Genomic DNA, 16,640 nt, shown 5'->3' with positions numbered 1-16,640 from the left:
TTGTGCAAAGAGGGTGCAGTTACATAGTAGGGCAGTGTGTACATTTCTTGTGATATCTTATGACCTGTTTTTCTATCCCTTGTCTAGGTCAGGTTGACATATATGCAATATACAATGTATCAAGAACATATACAGTATTCACAGACTTGGTCTCTACTGTCTCTCCGTCTCCCTTTGTTAACAGTCATATATCAGGGAGATCATGCCCCTTTGTTTTCTGTGTTCTAGGCTTGTCTCACTCAACATTATTTGTTCAAGTTCTGACCATTTCCCTGCGAATAACAGTATTTCGCCATTCCTAATCGCTATGTAGTATTCCATTGTGTATAAGTACCATATTTTTTGGATCCATTCGTCTGTGGAGGGGCATCTGGGTTGTTTCCATATTTTGGCTATTGTGAATTGTGCCGCGATAAACATGGAAGTACAAATGCCTTTTTGATATCTTGGATTTTGCTGTTTAGGATAGATGCCTACGAGTGGTATGGCTGGGTCATAGGGTAGGTCTATATTGAGCTTTTTGAGAAACCTCCATACTGTTCTCCAAAGTGGTTGTACTAATTTGCACTCCCACCAACAATGGAGAAGGGTTCCTCTTTCCCCACAGCCCTTCCAGCATTTGTTGTTTCCTGAGTTCAGAGTATAGGCCATTCTAACTGGAGTGAGGTGGTATCTCAGGGTTGTTTTTATTTGCATTTCCTTTACTACCAGGGATGTTGAGCATTTCCTCATGTGTTTCTTTGCCATTTTTATATCTTCTCTTGTGAAGTCTCTCTTTAGCTCTTTTGCCCATTTCCTAATAGGTTTATTGGGCTTGGAGGGGCTTAGTTTTTTGAGTTCTCTGTAGATGACCGATATCAGGCCTTTGTCTGTTACTGTGCTGGTAAATATCCTTTCCCATATCGTTGGCTGTCTTTCTATTTTGGTGGCTATGTCCTTAGCTGTGCAGAAACTTTTTAATTTGTAGTAGTCCCATTTGTCGAGTCTTTCCCCTATTTGTTGTGCCCCTGGGACTCTATTCAGGAAGTTCCTTCCTGTGCCTATAAGTTCTAGTGTCTTTCCTACTCTGTCCTTCAGTAGTTTCAAGGATTCAGGTCTGATGTTGAGGTCCTTGATCCATTTTGAGTTGATCTTGGTGCATGGTGATAGGCTTGGGTCTACTTTGAGTTTTCTGCATATGGCTGCCCAGTTCTCCCAGCACCAGTAGTTGAAGAGGCTATGTTTATTCCATTGTATGTCTTTAGCTCCTTTGTAAGAGTGCGGTTTTATTTCTGGGTCTTCAATTCTAATCCATTGGTCTTCCGATCTGTTTTTAAACCAATACTATGCTGTTTTTGTTATGATGGCCTTGTAGTAGAGCTTGAAGTCTGGTATTGTGATACCTCCTGCACTGCTTTTTTTGCCTAGAATTGCTTTGGCTATTCTAGGTTTTTTGCTGTTCCATATGAATTTATGGATTGGTTTCTCTATTTCAGTGAAGAATGTGGCTGGGATTTTGATAGGTATTGAATTGAATTTCTATAACAATTTGGGCAATATGGCAATTTTCACTATATTGATTCTGCCTACCCATGAGCATGGGAGGTCTTTCCATCTCCTTGTGTCTTCTTTGATTTCCCTTATTAGATTTTTGTAGTTTTCATTGAATAGGTCCCTCACGTCCTTGGTTAAGTTGATCCCTAGGTACTTTATTCTTTTTTTGGCTACTGTAAATGGAATTGTTTCCATAATTTCCTTTTCTGTTTGTCTATTGCTGGTGTACAGAAAAGCTGCTGACTTTTGTGGATTGATTTTGTATCCTGCTACTTTGCCAAATTGGTTTATTAGGTGTAGGAGTTTGGGTACTGAGTTTTTTGGGTCCTTCAGATATAAGATCATGTCGTCTGCGAATAGGGATAACTTGATTTCTTCCTTGCCGACGTGGATCCCTTTGATGTCCTCCTCTTGCCTTATTGCTATGGCTAGGGATTCCAGCACTATGTTGAACAGAAGTGGGGAGAGTGGGCATCCTTGTCTTGTTCCTGAGTTTAGGGGGAATGATTTAAGTTTCTCTCCATTTAATATGATATTAGCAGTTGGTCTGTTGTATATGGCTTTTATTGCTTTGAGGAATGTTCCATCTATTCCTGTTCTCTCCAAAGCTTTTAATAGGTATGGATGTTGTATTTTATCAAAGGCTTTTTGGGCATCGACTGAGATAACAATGTGATTCTTGATTTTAGTTCTGTTTATGTGGTGGATTACGTTGATTGATTTACGGATGTTGAACCATCCTTGTGACTGAGGGATGAAGCCTACTTGGTCATGATGTATGATATTCTTGATCAGTTTCTGGATCCTGTTAGCTAATATTTTATTGAGGAGCTTTGCATCTGTGTTCATTAGTGATATTGGTCTGTAGTTCTCTTTTTTTGTTGGATCTTTGCCTGGTTTGGGAATGAGTATGATATTAGCTTCATAGAATGAGTTTGGGATTTCTCCCTCTGTTTCTATTTCGCGGAAGAGTTTGAGGAGTATTGGAATTAGCTCCTCACTAAAGGTTTTGTAGAATTCGTTGGTGAATCCATCTGGGCCTGGGCTTTTCTTAGTAGGGAGGTTCTTGATTACCTCCTGTATCTCACCGTAAGTTATTGGTTTATTTAGTTGATTTATTTCTTCTTGGTTCAGTTTGGGCAGTTTGTACTTCCCTAAGAATTGATCCATTTCTGTAAAATTATTGTTTTTTGCTGAGTAGAGGTTTTGGAAATAGCTCCTTATGATTGTTTGAATATCGTGTGTACTTGTTGTAATTTTTCCGGTGGAGTCCCTGATTTTACGAATATGAGTCTCTTCTCTTTTTTGTGAGTCTTGCAAGGGGTCTGTCAATTTTGTTTATTTTCTCAAAGAACCAGCTTTTAGTCTTATTTATTTGTTGAATGGTCTTTCTATTTTCAATCAGATTTATCTCTTCTTTAATCTTTGTGATCTCTCCCCTCCTAGTCGTTTTAGATTCTGTCATTTCTTGTTTCTCCAGTTGTTTTAGTTTCATCGTGAGGGTATTCACCTGCTCTGCTTCCATTCTTTTAATGTGGGTGCTGAGTGCAATGATCTTGCCCCTCAGTACTGCCTTAGCTGTGTCCCATAGGTTTCTTTGTGATGTGTTTTCTTTGTCATTGTGGCTTATGAATTCGTTGATTTCATCTTTAATTTGATCTGTGGCCCAAGTGTTGGATAGCAGTGTGGGGTTTAGCCTCCAAGAGTGTGTATAGGCTCTGTGGTATCCTTTGTTGTTGAGGGTTACCTTTAATCCACTGTGATCAGATATAATACGTGGGATGATGTCAATACTTTTGTATTTGCTGAGGTTCTTTGTGTGGGCTATGACGTGGTCTATTTTGGAATATGATCCATGGGCTGCTGAAAAGAATGTGTATTGGGTCTCTGTAGGGTGAAAGGTTCTATATAGGTCTGTTAGATCCATTTGGGAAATGGTGTTATTTAGGTCCTCAGCTCCCTTACTAATCCTCTGGGTGTTGGATCTGTCTCTTGGAGAGAGAGGAGTATTAAAGTCACCCACTATGATTGTGTTTGCGTCTATCTTGCTCTGTAATTCTGTGAGAATTTGCTTGACATATGTCGGGCCTCTTTTGTTCGGTGAGTATACATTTATCACCGTGATGTCTTGATTCTGGATTTTTCCTTGTATTAATATGTAGTGTCCTTCTTTGTCTTTTTGAGTGGACTTTAAAGAGAAGTCCAGCTTGTCTGAGATCAGAATGGCTACACCTGCCATTTTGGTGGGTGCATTTGCTTGGTAGATCTTGCTCCATCCTTTCATTCGAAGCCTGTTTTTGTCCCTTGCTGTAAGGTGGGTCTCTTGTAGACAGCAGATGTCAACTTTTTGTTTGCGGATCCATTCTGCCAGTCTGCTTCTCTTAATCGGGGAGTTTAAGCCATTTATATTTAAAGAGATCAAGGATAAGGGTGTTTTTTCTCCTTCCATTTTCTTGTTGGGCTGTTTTTTCCTGTTTTTTTTTCTTCTTGTCTTTAGTGAGCTGGTCTTTCTGCTGGACTTTGGCTATTGAAGTTTCTTTCTGATTCTGTCTGTGTGTCTTTTACTATCTCTGTTGGGTGGGCTTCCCCTCTTAATATTCGCTGTAGGGCTGGTTTTTTTATTCACATACTCCTTTAGCTCCTCTTTGGTGTGGAAAGATCTGGTTCTCCCTTCGAATGTGAACTCCAATTTCGCTGGATATTTGATCCGAGGTTGTAAATTGTTATTCTGAAGTACTTGGATGGTGTTCTTCCACTCACTTCGAGCTTGGTAAGTTTGTGTGGATAAGTTGGATGTTATTCGAATCCTCTTCCCATTGAAAAAAGTTTCCTTCTTCGCTTTGGCTGAATTCAGAATTTGCTCTTTAATCTTGAGGTCTGTAGTCTTGAATATTATGTGCCTTGGGGTGGTTTTCCTGGGGTCTGGCCTGCCAGGTGTCCTATAGGCTTCGGTTACCTGGATGGGGTCCCCTGTGAGATTGGGGAAGTTTTCTGCAATAACTTTATTGAGAACATGATTAAGCCCTCTGTTCTGATATTCGGCTCCTTCTTCTATTCCAATTATGCACAGATTATATCTCTTGTGTTTGTCCATTAGTTCCTGGATTAATCTTCCCTGAAGCTTCACCTTTTCTTGGAGTGTGGTCATTTTCTGGTTGTTGTCAGCTGCTTCATCGTCCAGGCGAGAGATTCTGGATTCTATATGGTCCACTCTTTGTGTTATGGTTTCAATTGCGGAGTTTATGGATGTCAGAGAGCTATTCATGGTTGTCATATCAGCTCTGATCGTGGAAATTTCTTCCTTTAAAGAGTTGTATTTTAAATCTATTTTTTCATGCATTTCAATTCTCAGGATGTGGAGATTTTCTTTAAAGGCGGCTTGCATTGTATCCATTTTTGCTTCCATTTCTTTCTTGGCTTCCTGGGTGTCCTTCCAGATTTCCTCTCTAAACTCCTGGAATTGTTTTCTGATTTCATTTCTGACGCTTTCGATCATTCCTGTTAACATGGCCTCATTTGCTTTTTTATTCTCCATCTCCTCTTCAGTCGTGCTGCTTTTTGGAGCTGGCGAGTTGGCTTGTCCTTTGATGAACTGAGTTATGTTTCTTTGTGATTTGCGCATCTGGAGGTCTGTGTAGATCTTCCCTCCCTTCTGTGTAGGCGTGTCTACGGCAGCAGGTGCTGTCGCTGTGGCCCCGCCCACCAGTGCAGGGCACGCCTACCAGAGCGGGCGCTTTCGCCGGGGGCCCCGCCCTCCTGTGCACTGTGAGTCCCCTACAACAGGCACTTTAGCGGGATATGCCTCCCAGAGCGAGCCCTGGGTTGTTGGGTTATGCTTGCGCCCTCCTGCGAGCCCATTGGGGGAGGCAGTATGTGTGGGGCCCAGTGGAATCGACTGTCCGGCTGTGGCTTGGCACCCTCAGACCTCGCCTCCGCTGCGGGGAGGGGGGACGTGATCAGGCTCAGGTGACCCTGCTGGGCTGGTATTGCCCACCAGCGCCTGTGATTTTAGTTGTAAGAGTCCGCAAGGTCCAGGCGCCTCGGGTGGGGCTTGCCCTGCCGGCCGTCCCCTGGCCCCTGTTGGGAAGGGGACGGGGCCGGTTCTGCCAGTTCAGGAACCTTTGGGGGCTTGGGGCTGTTCCGCCCTTCCCCTGCTAAACTGGCTTCCCAGCGCCTGATGGGAGCTTCCCGCCTGATTTGGGGGTTCTTTGTTCCCACGGGAGTGGGGAGGGGGAGGGAGGGAGATCTAGCTTCTTTTCGGGCTTGGGTCTCCCGTTGGGGGAAGGGATTATGGGGGAATCACTTTTGCTGCTTTGTGTGTGTGTCCCGCGCAGCCGTTGGCCCTTCAGGGGTTGGCGAAGTGTCGTGGTGGCTTCCCCCATTCCCTCTTTCTGCCACGCTGGGTTCCCTTGTCCGAACCCGGTGTGGACCCGAACTTCTCGTCGCTGCCGGTGTGTGTCTTGGTCCGCACCCTGCCTTGTGTCCATGGGGTCTCCCGCTATATGAATTCTGCGCTCCTGGCAGCCTGCGATCGCCGGGTTCCCCTTTCTCAGCCTGACCCTGTTTGGGCCAGGGTCTGCTGGTGGGGGGAGGGTGCCCCGGTGAATCTCCGGCTCCGTGTAGGTTTTCGGTTCTTCTTTTTTGCTCCTTTTTGTTTTCCTGCATTTCTCCACTGCTTCTGGATGCTGGTTTTGCTGGGTTCTTGATGGGGTGTTGGGTGTTGGAGTTCCCAGCTTGCTATTCAGTTGGTGCGAGTAGGGGTGCCTCCCTATTCTTTCGGCGCCATCTTTCTCTCCTAGGATTCTTAATCTCATGTCTGTAATCCTAGTTTCAGTAGGCTGAAATCTGAGGATTATGATTCAAAGGCTGCTCAGGAGAGTCTGTGAGACTTACTTAATTCCAAATAAGCAAAAAGAGCTGGAAGGGGAGCTATTACTCAAGTGGTAGAGCACTAGTTTTGAATGAAAATGCTAAGGGACTACACCCGGGCCCTGAGTTCAAGTGTCAGTACATCAGTACATGTGTCACTAGTTGTAGATAAAGGTTTGTGATCAGCTAGGGACTCTTCACTTAGGGTCTTTGACTTGATTGCAGAATAAAGATTTCTGGACAAATCACAATGATGCTAAGAAAACTTGGTGGAGATTTAATGAGTCAGTAAGCAAGCAGGCAAGCAGACAAACAGACCAGCAGAAAGGAAAGGACACACCCAACAGACTGTGGGTGCTCTCCAGGAGGAAGAGACACACACACAGTTCCTTGGCTATTTGGGGTATATATAGGGTAAAAGCACAGGGTCTGATGGCAAAGTTATGCCAAGATAGGTGCTTTATCTTTGTTCCAATCACTCCTGGTGTTATACTTTCTGAGTTTTTAGATGTCTTGAGAATTCTTTCCAGGTAAGAATGCATCCTGTCATAAAATAGACGCTTATCCTTGAAATAAGGAAGGTTCCTGTTGTCTACATTTTAGATAGAAGGTTGCTTACTTTCGGGGCGGGGGAGGGAAGTTCTCTCAAGAAGGCATATATCCCGCCAAAGAAATGTTAATTCTTGGGGTGAGAAATGCATCTCTCAGGAAGCTATGCATCCTGTTGCTTTTCTTTGGAACATGGATAGCACTTCTGTTTCTACATACCATATTTTTGAGTTGTCTTCACCAGGCCTTCTTTTCCTAAATTTACCCTGCCTCATTTTCCTCTACATTACATTGGTCCATTAATCTTGAGAGAAGCAGATGGACGAATATCTCCTATATTTGCTGGAATCTCCCCAAACCTTTTCCTCCAGGCTGTCTTGCTTCGTTTTTCCCTAAAACGTTGTTACCTTAATCTGAAGGGAAGTAGATAGATGAACTTTAAGCGTAGGTTTCTGAATTCCTGGCAGCCATTTGCCATGCCTCATTTTTCCCTAGTATATCCTGCTTCACATACTCTCTCTCTCTCTCTCTCTCTCTCTCTCTCTCTCACACACACACACACACACACACACACACACACAATCACAATGACTTTCTTCTGGGTGAGGCAGGGGTGGGAAGGTGCCATTGAGTCTGACCATTGAGGTAACGAGAGGGGCTATGAAAAATCCTCTTTCTTGACCTGAGTGGAACTAATTCACTATAGTTTACATTTGTTTGTGTGCTTTTAGTTTTAAAAATCACTTTGCTTTATAATAAAAATGTGGAAGGACAAAGCTATGAAAAGGTGACTGGGGTTTCTGCTGAGTCCTGTGGAATGGAAGAGGAGGCAGGTACGGGAGAAGGAAGAGAATAGAAAGAAAGAGGTGCCAGCCCATTTCAAAGGCTTGTTTCAACTTGTCCTGAGAGCAGGAAAAAGGTGGCACTAGAGGGCACTGCTGAGCTGCGTTGGTTGTAGGACTTGGGAAGATGGGAGGTAATGAAGGCTGTTCAGGGTGGGGTATGGTAGCAGCCCCTCTCCACAGGCCTGAAATGTGGCCCAAGAAAGACTGTGCAGGCAGATGTCAAAAATGTGTTAGAGATCCAAGAACGTGAACGATCTCAAAAACTTCAGAACATTCAGGTTGAAATGACATATGGTGTAGCTCTTTTGCTAACTAGAATACACTACCAACATTCATTTTCTCTGATTCTTCTCCCTTTTCTATCATGGCTGTTAGGATATTTTCCTTGACACATGGCAGAGGCTTGGTGTGTCTAAATGGACGTTCCAGTCAATGGCTTCCCTTGCGGGAAGGAGGGGCACAGTATGGCAGTGCTGGCTCCAAGGGATTCTCCACACAGTGTCCCCTCACTGTCCTGGTTCTTGGGCAGAGCCAGTGGTCACCAAGCTCAGGGCTCTGCACTCAGGGCTCTTTGCAGGGCCCTGAAGCCCCTCAGCTTCTACAGAACTCCTCGATCCCAGTAATACACTTGCTCTATGTGGTGACCACATAGTGACTCTATTCTGTGTGCTCTCTTATTTTTTAGAAATTTCTGAGGGCATGCCTCTTGTGTTATTTGTTCAGTTCGGTTTTATTTAGCAATACTTGAGTTTGAACTCAGTACCATTTGAGCCAATTTACCCAGCCCTTTATCCTTTTGTTTATTTATTTACTGGTGTTTGAGCTCATGGTCAGGACTCTGTCTATTTAGCTTTTTTGCTCAAAGCTACTTTTCTACCACTTGCAACATGCCCCACTTGGTGGTTAACCGGAAACCAGAATCTCTCCAGTTTGTTTTCTGTACTGGCTTTCAATGGCATGCCCCAGATCTCAGCCTCCTGAGTAATTAGAATAACAGGTATGAGTGACAAGTGACCAGCCATGTTAATTTTTAGGTAAGGTCTTATGCACTTTTGCCCAGAGCTGGATTCAGACCATGCTTTTCCTCTCTCTGCCTACTTCATAGCTGGCATAGCTGGGATTAAAGGCATGAACACCACCTTTGGCCATACTCTATCTTACTGCTGTGATTTTCCCAGTTAGTAGTGTGTGCCTGGTGCCTGGAGAGTGAGTAAATGAGGAGGGTGAGAGAGGCTACAGAAGGTGGGATTGAAGTATGAATACCAGGTCTAACTGGTGCCAGATTGGCTTCTTGGTGGATGATGGGGACTTTCTGAAAACTCCTAGAGGTGAAATCCCACCCCCTCCCAGTTGATAGGCCAGCTGAATTCCTAGAAGCAGGGGTAGAGGCTTGTACAATAGGTTCCAGGACCTGATCTCCCTGTGACCCTCCCCACTGACCATGACCCTATGTAGGCCCTACCACCTCAGCTGCCATTGCGGCATGCCTCGTGTCTTCTGACTTTCTTCAGGTCACCATGGCGTCCCTCTTCAGCTCACCATTGGAGTTGATCTGGTTTGTTAAGATTGTTTTTCTGCTCTTTCTTTTCTACTCTCATGGCTCAGCCTCCTAACTGCATTAGATGCACTAGAGGCTGCAAGTTTTGGGGGATGTGTGTCCACGCACCGGCTCTGGCTTTCTAGTAAAGACTCTGGATTCCACTTCTCCAAATGTGTCTTCTCTGTCTCTCACGATTGAATTTTCGTGTGCTAGGATGAACCTCTCCCGTGACTGGGAAGGGTACAGAGCACAAAGCTGATCTGTGGGTAGCCTCATGTGCGGTGGTGGATGGCGACCAAGGAGATAATCATAGTGATGAACAGAAAGAGAGACTCATAAGCTCACAGAGGGAGTCCCAACCTATAGTGCTGGATTTGACCAGATCATCTGCTGGCACCTTCATAGATTACTTGCTAATATTTTTTATGAGGAAACATCTAAGAATAAATGCATATAATGAATGATCACAGAGGAAGCACACTGTGTGCTATGAGCAGCAGGATGGGGCCTTCCACAGTGAGTGAGGGGTATAGTGCGTGAGGAGGTCAAATCGCATGCAGAACATCACGTGCAGAACACTGGTAAGCACTGGGCCTGCAGAGCGAGCACAAACTCAGGGCCCAGTGCTGCACAGAGCTGACCACTGCAAAACATGAGCACAGAGAGGGAAGAAACATACTACCGTAGGTCAGCAGCCGTGTCCTCTACGAAGTCCATTGAAAAGATGCTTTGTGACCAAATGACCTCAGTTACAACTACCTCTAAAGAACAGCATGCATTGCTAGAGAAGATGGGTAAATAAATTGGCCTGGCTGTGGTCCAATAACACCTTTAAAACACAAAAAGAGCATGGAACTGAGGGCCATGACTTATGCTAGAATCCTAGCTTCTCAGGAGGCTGAGATTGGAGGATTTCAGGATCCACTTGGAAGCCAGCCTGGGTAGGAAAGTCTGTTAAGACTTTTATCTTCAATGATCCACCAAAAAGCCAGAAGTGGAAGTTAGGATCAAATGGTAGAGTGATAGCCTCAACCAAAACACTAAGGAACAGTGCCCAGGCCATGAGTTGAAGACCCAGTACACATGTTTGCTAACCCCTTGATCAAATGATGCTCTACTTTGAGCCTTAGGGCCGCAGTGGAACTTCTTAATGAGTCACTACATGTCACAAAGCTCTGAATCTCAGGACTCTCCCTTCCACACAGGATTGGACAGAGAACGTACTCTTGGATTACCAGCAATATACAGGTAGCAATAACACTGTAACCTTATTGGGTTAGTCAAAGTATAGGTTCTTTGGCACTTCTCCTCCTCCCCTCATTGGCAGAGTTTGCTTGCTTGGCTGGTGCTCTACCACTTGAGCCATGCCTCCAGCCTGGCTTTTTCCTGGTCATTTTAGAGATGGAGTCTCCTGTACTTTTCTGCCTATCTGGCTTTAAAACCTTGATCCTCCAGATCCCAGGGGCCTGAGTAGCTAGATTTTTTGTTTTTAATTTTTTGGCACTTCTTGGAATGCCAATTGAGAGTTTCTTCTCCTGGGAGTGTCTATCTAGGACTGGCATGGAGAGTGTGAAGTGAGGGAAATTGAATACATCTCACTTCAAATGATTTTGCAGGCTTAGCAACACAGGGCAGCTCTTTATCTCATGATGGCCTGGGTAAGGGGGATCAATTGTACACCTGTGCCCCACCCCAGGAGGGCCCCTTTATCCACTAGCTCTTCCCAGAGTGGAAAGGGCCTCAGTTCCCTGGGGCTGTAGGGGAGTACTTTAGGAAAGCCAAGTTCAGATATCTAATGGAAGCTTCAGCACTGAACAGAAAGGCCAGTGAGAACCAGTGGGAATTTCTGGCAGAGCAGGGCCTGGTGGAACAAGAAGATCAAACATTAACTAGATATGAAATTGGGTTTGTGTGGACAAATGTTCATGTCCCACAGTAGAGGAGGGAAAGTATAATAGCAGCGTGTCTGCTTTAGAATGCAACTGCCAAGCAATCCCCTCCCCCATGCCCTTGAGGAGGGAGAAGCTTCTAGCAGGTGCTCTCCAGCCAGAAACCCTGCCCAGACTCACCGAGGTCAGTGCCTCCACGTTGGCCCCCATCAGACAGAGGTAGCGAACCACGTCCAGAATCCCATTGTTGGAGGCAAGGTGCAGTGGTGTTCGTCCATACTGGAAAGAGAAAAAATATCAGCGTCTTCTCATGGTTGTTGCTGGGAAAACCTTTGGCTTCAGATCTGGGGTGCATATTCCAAGATCCCAGTGCTAGGGGAGGGAACTGGGGAGCACCAGCAGGGAAAGAGGGGGGCAGCCAGGCAGAACTTCTGTTATTACTTCACAGTTGAAAGAGCAGCTTCAAGTCAGGAGCTGGTGGCTCACACCTGTAATCCAAGCTACTCAGGAGGCTACGATCCCTGGATCATGGTTCAAAGCCAGCCTGGGCAGGAAAGTTCAATTAACCAGCAAAAGGCCACAAGTAGTTGGGTGCTGGTGGCTCACACCCGCAATCCTAGCCACGCAGAGGCTGAGACCTTTGGATCTCAGTTCGAAGCTAGTGTGGGCAGGAGAATCTGTGAGGCTTTTACAGTTTCCCACCAAAATGCCAGAAGGTGAGCTGTGGCAAGTGGTAGAGTGCTAGCCTTGAGCAAAAAAAGCTCAGGGACAGCACCTAGGCCCTGTGTTAAGCTTCAGAATTGGCACAACTGTAACTGGTAACTGTAGTGAAATTGGTTGCTGTACTGGAAGAGAGGAGGCCTAGGGCAAGGGCAGGGGGCTCCCACTGGTCTACTGATATCTGTACTGTAGTTTTATTTAATCATAGCCAGGGAAGAAGGGCCAGAGGACAGCTGTGGTGGGCACTCTAAGGAGGAGAAATTTCAAGATCGTGCTCACTATGGCTTTCGTTTTTAAGCCTGTGGTTCCCCAAACTGTGGCCTAGCATCCCAGGGAAGGTCAGTGAATATACAGGGGTGTTACAGGGGCAGCTCAGGTGTTTGATGAAACCACTAAGTTTGGATCCCACTTGAATCTGGATGGAGTTCAGGCTTTCCTGTTGGACTGTGTTTCTTTTCAGGGGCAACCTGTCTTCGAAGGTCTACTCCAAGAGGTTTGGTGTTGCAAGGATAAGAAGGTAGTGCCTTGAGAAAACCACCTGCCTCACGCCCAACGTGCATGTGCCAGTTCTGGGGCTTGCACTCAGGTGGGATGCTGTTCCTTAGCTTTTTTCACTCTACTTCTTGCCCTAGCTCCACTTTCAACACTTTGGTGGTTAACTGGAGATAAAGAGTCTCACACATTTTTCTGCAGTCTGGCTTTGAACCTCCATCCTCAGATCTCAGCCTCCTGAGTAGCTAGAATTACAGGTGTGAGCCACCCATGCCTGGGACTTAAAGGGGATGAAAGGCTGTGCTGGCAGAAGTGTCCAGCATGAGCCCAAGGTTGGGAAGTTCTGCATACCCAACAGCCACACGCGTCTGTTAGTAATCGTGGATATGCAAGAATGAAACACATAGTATTAGCAGCCCATTTTTAATTTATGTGCATTGTGTTTCTCAAAGGCTATGGAGTTGTTTGGACTCAACTCCTTCATGAGCAGAGCTGCAAGGTTTTCATTTGCCCTAGGCAAACGTGAATGGTCGCAACACAGAGGGGGCTGTGAACTGATAAGTTTGGGAATCTCTGGTTTGTGCTGTTGATTTGTATATGTCTGGGTTTCTTATGAACTGGACATAGATGCTCACACCAAGTAGCCAAACAATACAGGACAAGAGTCCTCAGCTCTTACTCCACCTCTTTCTACCACCCAGGTTCCCCTGCTCAGCACCTTACCTACTTTCCATTTTGAAGTATTTCCTTTCAAGTTCTTTTGTAAAGCTGTCTCTTACATATAAGACACAAATAATTCAATGAGCCAAGATGTGATTGTGCTCTATATTGTTCTGTCCATTGCTTTATTCAAACCACAATGGATTGTATGTAAATCTGTTCTATGCTCCTGAATTCCCATTGCATGGCTGTGTTATAATTCACTTGAGTAGCTTGTCTGCGACAGACATTTAAGAGGGATTCCAGTGCCTTCCTATTTTATTTATTCATTTATTTTTACTGGTACTGAAGCTTGAACTCAGGGCCTAGCAGCTGTCCTTGAGCTTTTTCACAGAAGGCTAGGACTCTACCATTTGAGCCACAGCTCCACTCCCAGCTTTTTGGTGGTGAAATGGAGATAAGTCTCAGGGACTTTTCTCTCCAGGCTGGCTTTAATCCTTGATCTTCAGATCTCAATCTTATGAGTAGCTAAGATTACAAGAGTGAATACCAGCACCTAGCCAGTTCTTGATTCTTATAAACAACAGTGCACTGGTGCTATTTTGTTGATTCTCATCTCGCCAGTGATTTAGAAAGTAGACATCAGGCTTTCAAATACCATAAAGTTAATGTGAGGAGAAAGAAGGATTTGAAGTTCAAGATGAAGTATGTGGGAAATGAAGGTTATCATTCTAGTTACAGAATGTAAAGTTTTTATAAAAAGGACAAGAATCAGGGAAGAAACAACACGAGAAAGTAATTGACCCCCTCCTTTCTTTTTCTTTTTCTTTCTTTTCTTTTTTTCTTTTTTTTTTTTTTTTTTTTTGGTGCCAGTACCAGGGCTTGAACTCAAGATCTCGAGCTCTTATTCTGCTTTTCCACTCATGGCTGGTATTGTACCACCTGAGCATGCCTCTAGTTATGAAAGTGATTCTTTTGAAGAACTCCAATATGGGGTAGCACAGAACTGAAGCTTCTTAACATTATATTCCAGCCTCTTTACCCTCTAAACCCCTCGCTTCTTTCAAACTTACTTTTCTCCTTTTCTTGAAAGAAATGAGGGGTTTAGAGGGAGAAAAGCTGGAATACAAATACCTACTCTGTGTCCCTTCTGTGAATCCTGAAGTCCTCAAGAGACATAACTGCAGTCCTCAGTATGAAATCAGCTGTCTTGATCTCTCTATAGAGCACAACCCTAACCATTTTGTTACATCCTGAGAAGCTTTCTAACTCTTCAATGTCCAAACTGATGCTTCTGTGTTGACATAGCCACCTGAGCCCACCCCTGCAGCCATGACAACACGAGATGCTGAGAAAGGATGCACATCTGTCTATCCAAAGCCTGAGGGCAGAGCCTCTCAGTCTGTCCTCCACAAGCTCCTCTCCCCATGCCTGGCACAGCACTGTGTAAAAAGGACCCACAGTAGCACTTGACAGGCACAAAGCCCTCGTTTCTGCACCCAGTTGTGTTCAGGGCATGTTTTCTCTGTCTTGGTGACACTCTGCATTATCTCTGGCTTCGGTGCTATGTTTGCTAACTCAGCCACGTTAAAGAGCCATTGTCCTGCTCTTCGTATGACAAGAAGGCAGCATGAAGAAATGTCACTATCTTCAATGCTCACAAAGAGAGTGACAATATCTTGCCATATACCATGAAAGGAGTACTGTTTCCCCTGGGGGAATCTAATCTAAGCAAGAAGAAGACAAGGCAGCGCCACAGGAAAAGAGTGATGGACGCTTGAGGAACATGGAGACAGCCACACCACGGCCATGCCAACAGCCAGATGCTTGGGTAACTGCAGAAAGACAGGTTAGACATGATTTGGTGGAATTTTGTACATATTTCAAATATATTTAGTGACTCCTTTTCAAGAAAGGAAAGAAAAGGGAGAGGAGAAGAGAAGGAGGAGGTACCATTGGGATGGAGATTGTTTGTCTTCCAAAGGTTCATACACTAAGACTTGATCTATAATGCCATAACAGTTTGAGGTGAAAGCTTAAGAGTTGGGCCTACTGGGACATGAGTAGGTCATTAGGGTTCTAACCTGGCCAGTGATTAGTGGCTGTCTCCAAGGAGTTGGTAAGTCTTGAAGGACTAGACTGGCTGGATAATAAAGGAATGAGAGCAGCCAGTATGCAATGCCTAAGACCTAGACTGTCTTCGGACTCCCATAACATAAAGGTGATCAGTCATTACAATCAGTCATATAATTGCAAAAGGAATCCTTTTTCTGTAGAAATATAGTTTTCCAGCTGTTTTAGTAAGCTCTTTTACTTCAAACAAATAATAATAAAATGCTGCTGTTACTGTGTGCACCATCTCCACTATCAAAGATTAATGCCTGTTGAGCATTGTTAACATAAGGCTACCACAATAGGTGCTTGGTGTTCACCCAGTTACAACGCTAGAAACACATACCTATTCACGTGAAAGTTTGGATGTAGCTGGGTGCTAGTTGCTCACCCATGTAATGCTAGTGATTCAGGAGGCTGAGATCTGAGGATCATGATTTGACGACAGCTTGCACGGGAAATTCTGAGACTCTTATCTTTCACTCACCAGAAGAAAGCCAGAAGTAGAACTATGGCAAAAAACACTACAGCATCATGGCCCTGAGTTCAAGCCCCAATACTGGCACACACACACACACACACACACACACACACTCACACACACACACACACACACAAATCTAGACAAGATTCAGAAGAAAGGGGAGGGTGACTCTAGAAGTCAGCACATAAGAAACTTAGGAGTGCATAATCTATTATGTTCATTATTTTACCAGACAACAGCATCCTTTTGGTCTTACTAAACTTATTTGGCACCCAAAAGAAATATTTGGGAACTTCTAATCATTGGTGGAGAAATCTTGATTAAATCCTAATGTCATTATTTCCTGAAGACTTAGTGTTTCAGGAAATGAAGGTGTACATATTGGGACCATGCTCTCATTTCTCTACAGGATCTCACACTGTTTGTGTGAAGAGATGCAAGCAGGCATTTGGTACAAAATCCAGAAGCAGACATAGGTACTGGAGAGACCGAGGTGGGGTGTGTAGGGACCTGTCCTCCATACTTACCTTGTTTGAGATGTCCAAATTGCAGCCTGCCTCACAGAGGGCCACCACAATAGGCACGTTGCCATCTTTGCAGGCCACGTGGAGTGGTGTGTTGCCGTGCCGGTCCTGGAAGTCCACAGAACAGCCATGCCCGAGAAGGGCCTTCATGACTTCCACCTGACAGCGCCTCACGGCCAGATGCAGGGCGATGTGTCCATCCTGAAACACACCCAGCTCCATGAGTGCTTTTCATTTGGGCAGCGGGGCTCCTGCCGCCCCATCTCGATGCCGCCCCCACCTCTATACCTAGGTGAGGCTTCATTGGCAGCAGGATTGCTACTGCAAAGCCTGCTACAGGTTACTAAGTTATCAGCCTGTTGCTGATGGCTCACGCCTTCAATCCTAACTACTACGAAGGCTGAGATCTGAAGATCGTGGTTC

General features: G+C 45.0%; 1 pseudogene; it reads right to left on the bottom strand.

Moving 5' to 3' along the window:
• Positions 1–16,640, bottom strand: part of LOC125339648 — a 260,868-nt pseudogene that overhangs the window by 221,938 nt on the left and 22,290 nt on the right.

The sequence above is a fragment of the Perognathus longimembris genome, chromosome 1 (assembly GCF_023159225.1).
Source record: "Perognathus longimembris pacificus isolate PPM17 chromosome 1, ASM2315922v1, whole genome shotgun sequence".
NCBI lineage: Eukaryota > Metazoa > Chordata > Mammalia > Rodentia > Heteromyidae > Perognathus > Perognathus longimembris.
This window is presented reverse-complemented; position numbering and strand designations above follow the sequence as displayed.